This window comes from Rhagoletis zephyria, unplaced genomic scaffold (genome assembly GCF_001687245.7).
Source record: "Rhagoletis zephyria isolate East Lansing unplaced genomic scaffold, Rhagoletis_zephyria_1.1 Rzeph_scaffold_03906, whole genome shotgun sequence".
Lineage (NCBI taxonomy): Eukaryota > Metazoa > Arthropoda > Insecta > Diptera > Tephritidae > Rhagoletis > Rhagoletis zephyria.
Window position 1 is genome coordinate 9496 of NW_016160989.1, and position 6737 is coordinate 16232.

Genomic DNA, 6737 nt, shown 5'->3' on the forward strand with positions numbered 1-6737 from the left:
CAGAAATACGATGGTAATTTCCATAAATACAAAAACTGCGATATTTTAGGAACAAATGATATTTACAATAATTTTCAGACGAAAAATAAGAATATTATAAATTTTTGGAAAATGGGCGTAGCCACGCCCACTTATGGTTACATGTGTATATCTTGATAGCCGCTGCACCAATTTCTTCCAAACTTGGCACAGTTGTTGGCCTTGGTACAGCATAAAAAATCGCCGAAACTTTTTAAAATCGGACAATAACCACGCCCACATCCCATATAACGGTAATTTAGAGAAATACAAAATCTTCGATAAATCAGTAAATATTAAAGCTAATTTATTCAAAATTGATGCTTGCAACAATTCTTTACCAAGAAATACGTTTATGGTAAAATTTTGGAAAATGGGCGTGGCACCGCTCACTTATAATCACATATATGTATATCGGTAACCGTTCTACCTATTTGTACCAAACTCAGTATTTTTATTCTGCTTGCCAAATAAAAGCAAACCGTTGAAAATTATTGAAATCGGACTAAAATTACGGCCGCTTTTCATATAACGCTTAATTTCAGGAATGCTTGAAACTGCGATATTTCGAAACTCAAAATTGATACACCCCGGCTTACCATCTAGCGGTAGCTTTCGGAAAGGTGAAAAAACATATATTTAATACTTGCGCCGGGTATTTAATGTTCGGCTCCGCCCGAACTTAGACTTTCTTACTTGTTTTNAAGGTGAAAAAACATATATTTAATACTTGCGCCGTGTATTTAATGTTCGGCTCCAAACGAACTTAGACTTTCTTACTTGTTAAGTTTAGTTTTTGATGCAGAATGACAGGTAATACGAAACCAAATCGATTTTTCTTCTCTCTTGAAAAATTTCTGAAAATGGACTTGGCACCTTTTCACCCTTAGGTCACGATATATGGATGTCCGTATTGCATATTGGCAATAATAAGGTATACGTTTGTACTTAGGAATCAGGTATATTTACATGTTTGTGGCCGCCATTATACGAACGCGCCGGTGAAATATTTGTGTAAAAAGGTTGCTAAAATATTTGGATATACGTACATATTTTCTATTTTTCGCTAATAACTATTACTCATTGTCCCTAAACCTACCAAAATCCAATCAAGCCTACCAAATGGAAAAAACCCTACCAGTTTTGGTAGGAAAAGCCCATGTTTGGCAACACTGTTTGCGGAGGCAATTTTTGTCTCTATCGAGTATAGTCTACCCAGCTGGATTTTACTCATTTGGTCGAGTGAGAGGCTGAAAATAATTTCAATGAGTTTAATATTATTTGTGTTCTGCTTTGTTCTACATCAGTGTTGGCATTTTTGGTACAATTGTACTTTTTTGATACAATTTCGTTTAATACGCAGTACTTTTTAGTACAATTTTGTGATGAATACTATAAATGAATTCGTTTTATCTTTTTGTCTTCGCCTTCTCGTTTTGCCTTTGTAAGTTTTGAAAAAAGGTTTTGAAATAACCATTATAACATCGAAANAAATTTTGTGATGAATACTATAAATAAATACGTAGCTCAGAAAATTCACTGCGGGAATTCGTTTTATCTTTTCGTCTTCGCCTTCTCGTTTTTGCCTTTGTAAGTTTTGAAAAAAGGTTTTGAAATAACCATTATAACATAGCAAAAGGGGTGCTATCAACCTCACATTCCTAGGCAAGTTTTGAAAGAATATTTTCGATACTAAATCTTATTAAAACAAAATGTCGAAATCAGCTTCATATAGTTAGAAACAGTGTCATCGTTAATTCTTTATGTTCTTAAATATCATAACTTCACGACACTCATATATTGACTAGAGTTGACTATTTATTTTATTATTNCGAAATCACCTACATATAGTTAATTCCTTAACAAAAACTGTATGAAAATAAGTTTAAATCTTTGAACAACATTAAAAAAATCGAGCTTTCTATTTCAATTTTAGTATAATAAAGTGCAAGTTTAAAGCAGCTGGAATTTGCCGTCAATGTCATATTATCTAAACGCGATTTTTTTTTAACGAAGAAAAAAATATATATATATATATTAAAAATCAACGATAAGTCGCAGCTATTTTAAACTTGCACTTCATTTAAATTGATCGGACTACAAAAAGCCCGAAATTTTTACGAAAGTTTGTTGATTTCTTTAATGTTGCGAAAAAATTGAACCTTGGGGTTTTATTAAAGTATAAACTGCATTTTTATAAACAAATAATTAAAATTAAATTATTTTAAGATAAATAGCCAATCTTGTCAATATGTGAGTGTCGTAAAGTTTTGATAAGCACTTGTAATACTAAAAATAAAGTGTCAAACTTTAGTAGTGAATTCAAAGAAGATATCTCCTTTATCCATGCATAATAACTTTAAAAAATTTATTTGTTAAGAAGTGTACCTTAAAATATGTGCATACACATTTATGTTCAAAGTGTAAAATGTACCTACATAAACTTTCCCATGAATACCATCAAATCATTGATCTTGAAGGGAATCTATGTATGCATGTACTAAGAAAATATATGAGCAAATTAAAAAGTCGCTGCAATTTACAGTCGAAAAGTATAGTTTTTGTATAGATTTCGTACTGAAGGAACAATTTCATTTCCCAACACTGTGCGACATGCGGGCGCCACCATAAACAAGTGTGAGCTAAAAGTGAGAGTGTGTTAGTGTGCCTTCACATGCTGTCGCTTTCTCGTCGTGTGTACATGTTTTGTTGCTATAAACGACGAAAATCACTAAAATCACTCAACTGAACTATTGGTGCTTCTTAGTGCTCCGACTCATTTCGGTATAACTAATTTGTTTAATGGCTCAATGAGAGAATTGAGCACTGCACCAATTCATATCAACAGAGAACTTAGTCATTTTACATGCTCTCGCTTTGTGTACCGAGCGTAAAATAGTGTTAGTGCATATGTGTGAATATTCTGCAATGAATAATATCCACTAACTATTTCTTGTGTTATTCAACCAATTACTTAAAAACACGAATAATTGCAGTTCCCTGATGTACATACATATCGCACACCGTCTTCAAAAGAGTCACAAGAGTCTGTGTTGTATTACTTATTATAAAAACTTTGGTATGTTTTTTTGCCGTTTTTTTTCATTGTGCGCTATTTTTTACATCTAAACAACATAGAAACATATAATGAAAGTTAACGTCCCTAAGAAAGGAAAAAGTTGGTAAAATTTTGTATGTATTGTACAAAATTATTATTATTTTTTTATAATTTAAGTGTGGATTTCTGAGCAAAAAGATAACGTGCTTCGTACTCTCTGAATATTAAAAGAAAATTTCGTTGATTTCAAGTAGGAATAAAATAAAAATATATATATCTAATATATATTTATTTTAAAATTAGGTAAAACTTGACATTTAAGAACAATTTAAAATAACGATTAAACCAAAAGATAAATAACAATTGAGGACAAAGTTCTTTTAATATGAAGAAAAAGCACGACTTGGTACCATATACATACCTATTTCTAGGGGTGTATGTACGAAAAATTGTGTTATAAAATTTTTGAATGAATATTCATTCATTCTGCTCAGTGTACCTACTTTATTCAACAATAATGCGTCATCAACCTGCTTCGCCTATTGTTTGCATGCAACTCACAGTATACCAGTAGAAAAGGTTTTTGTTTTTGTAGCTGTTTCGTGGTGAAAGTCCTTTATGGGGGCCAAATTTCCCCACAAGAAATTGAGCGCATGGTTGCTTTTGCATTCCAAAAGAACGAATATTAGAAAACATTGAAAAAAAGTCTGAGATAATACAATTATATTCTACTAGAAATAAACTCGATAGTGTGCGCTAATTAGATAATGTGATAATCATGTTTAAAAACTCTTTTCGAGTCTTATTTTTCAGAAAATAATATTGTGGATCAGATTGCTCTGAGCGCTTCTGCTGTTTACCAAGAAAATGCACCCCTGTTGGTTATTATTTCTGTATCGCAAAGCGGTGAGTTTCTATTTCTTGGTAATTCGGTTTGTAAAATGGTAAACAAATTATTGAAATTTATTTATTTGATGTGTTTAACATTTGATTAATGCAATTTTCTGCCTTTTCAGACTATTAATTACAAGCACAGCATCATCAACGGTGATTGCAAGAACTACTGCAATCCCTGCGGTTTTTCCTCTTGGTAAATGCGTTCTGGTCGTGACCAAGGGTGGTCTCCCAATCGGCCGGGAATAAGGTTAGTCATTTTCAATTTTATATCTTTGTTCATCGACATTATATGACATGTCATCATTGCAGGCTATTGTTGCAGAACAAAACGCCACAACCACCGCTGTGGTAAATATGTTCCAGCAGTACTGCCCACCGCCGTCGGTGTAATGATTTCGATAGCTGAACAAACGCCATCTCCTGGGGACTCCCACATGCCGACAATAGCTATTATATCACGTGTGAATGCAACTGCGGCTAAATTTGGTTATTAACAGTGCAATAGTGCCATGTCATTGGCAAAAACACTAAGGGATGCTGGCACATAGAGGTTGTAAAGTTTTTGGAATCGATGAACTTACTCGAAGAAGACGATGGTCGAAAACATATGATGAAACATCTTCTGGCGTGCCTTTGACAATCGTTAAGTTAGACGGAGGCTTCACATACGATATTTCACACATGGCTGGAATTCGTTAGCGGACAGAGCACACATTTACAAAATATTTATCGTTCTGCAGAACGTGCATGCATATTCGATTCCGATTTAATGGGTCGATTACGGAGGACAACCGAACTTCAGTGGGTTGGCCAGTGGCTGAAATGGTATTACCGATGGCAACTAGCAACTGAAAGCTGGTAACTGAGTTGCTATATTGGCACGAACTAATCAAGGCTGTCATAGAATCCATCGTAGTCCGATTTTCCGTGAAATCTATGAAAAAGCAATTAAATTCGAGTAGCTACGAACGCAGTGCTTGCTTTGAATACACACGTTCATAGCAGTTCAGATTCAGTGATCGCTTTTTTGTAGATTTTATGAAAAATCGGACTACGATGGATTCCGCCACCAATATATTTTCTCCTTTGACAAGATGTTGGAGAATCGCGGCAGCACAGCCCTATACCTACCCTATACTCTTACGTGCATATGCTAAATTTCTCGTACCTAGCTAAAGTGCTTGACAAAGGCAGAAGGCTTATCTTCAACATTATAACTTAAAGTAAAAGAGTTAAAGATATGCAATAAAAGAATACAACAGAACCAAAAAATCTCAAAACTATTAAACATAAAAAATTGCACGAATAAAATTCATAATTTAAAATAAAATAAAATATCGCAATTGTTTTTTATATGTACATACATATTTACAAAATGAATCTTAAAGCACCCACAGTAAGTCCTAAACATATAAACGACTAATAAGAAAAATAATAAATAACAGTAATGTGAACAAGTATGTCGAGAAATCTCTAAATAGTAGCGAAACTGTATCTGAATAATAACAAGTAATTTTGAGCAAAAAATACAACCGACTTTAATGCTCATTCAGGTCGTTCTGGTTACGTAGATCCGACTGTCCTCCCTTTTTTTAAAAAGGTTAAAAAAATGAATACGTATTCTACAGAAATCAAGATACATATTTAAGGACTTTAAGTAAAAATAAACAAAGGAAAACTTGTTCGTGGTATCTCGAGGTGTATCCATGATACAAAAATCTGAAGGTAAAACCGCTGAGAGGCAGCCTGAACATTTTTGAAGTTTGCTAACATTACAAAAATGTTTTCAAATTTCCAATCTCACAAATACATTCTCATTTTCAGTCTCAAATAAATGAAAATTTCAATATTTTCACATATTTGTTTTTTGTTTTACTTTTATTTGGCATTTGAGTTGCTCTCAAAATTTCAATTTTATAAAATAGACAAACTTCAAAAAATAAATGATGGCCGACGAATTGAGCAAGCGCTTTTACCTTTAAATATTTGTATCATGGGTGTATTAAACAAGGTGTTATTGACAACTCAGTGCGGCTCTCTTAATATTATGTAAAAAAATATAAACAAACGATTCAAAATGCATAAAATTTTTTTTTCAATATGACTATAGGATGGTTCTTCTGGGAGCAATATCAAATTCAATCACACTTTGTTAAATACATTTTGATCTCTACCAAATAATATACTTCCTCTGTAAATATTCTATGAAGTGTTCCAAAATTTGCTCCGAGCGCGTTCATTGTTGATCATTTGATTTAAATAGTTTGTCATACAATTAATACTATAGTTTGATCGGAGTTAATATATTCTTCAGTAATTAATTATATTATATTAAAACATAAGCTTATAAGAAATTTTTTAGTCTTAACATTTATATCGTGTTCCAAAATTCGCTCCGAGCGCGTCCACTATTGATCTTTTGATTCAAATATTGTTTGTCAAGCATTCAGTAGTGAAGTTTGTTCGGAGTTTATATATTCTTCAGTAATTAATCATATTACATTGAAATATAAACGTATAATATGGTAGAAAGTTAGAAATTATTTAGTCTTAATATGCATATTTCGCTCCGTGTTCCAAAATTCACTCCGAGTGCGTTCACTATTGATCATTTGATTTAAATAATTATTTGTCAAGCATTCAGTACTATAGTTTGATCGGAATATATATATTCTTAAATAATTGATCACATTTTATTAAAATATAAACCTTTAATAGGGTACAAATTGTGAAATTATTTGGCTTTAACATGTATAGTCGGCCA

At 32.4% G+C, this 6737-nt stretch overlaps 1 long non-coding RNA gene across 2 annotated transcripts; it reads left to right on the forward strand.

The window, feature by feature from the left end:
- The first annotated feature begins 3871 nt into the window (after positions 1–3871).
- Positions 3872–5260, forward strand: LOC108369915 (uncharacterized). 2 transcript variants are annotated; one of them, XR_001848579.1, is made up of 3 exons: positions 3872–3982; positions 4093–4220; positions 4283–5260. It is a non-coding gene; the product is annotated as an uncharacterized LOC108369915 (long non-coding RNA). The 2 variants fall into 2 exon arrangements; XR_001848580.1 differs by having other exon boundaries at positions 3956–4020.
- Positions 5261–6737: the final 1477 nt, after the last annotated feature.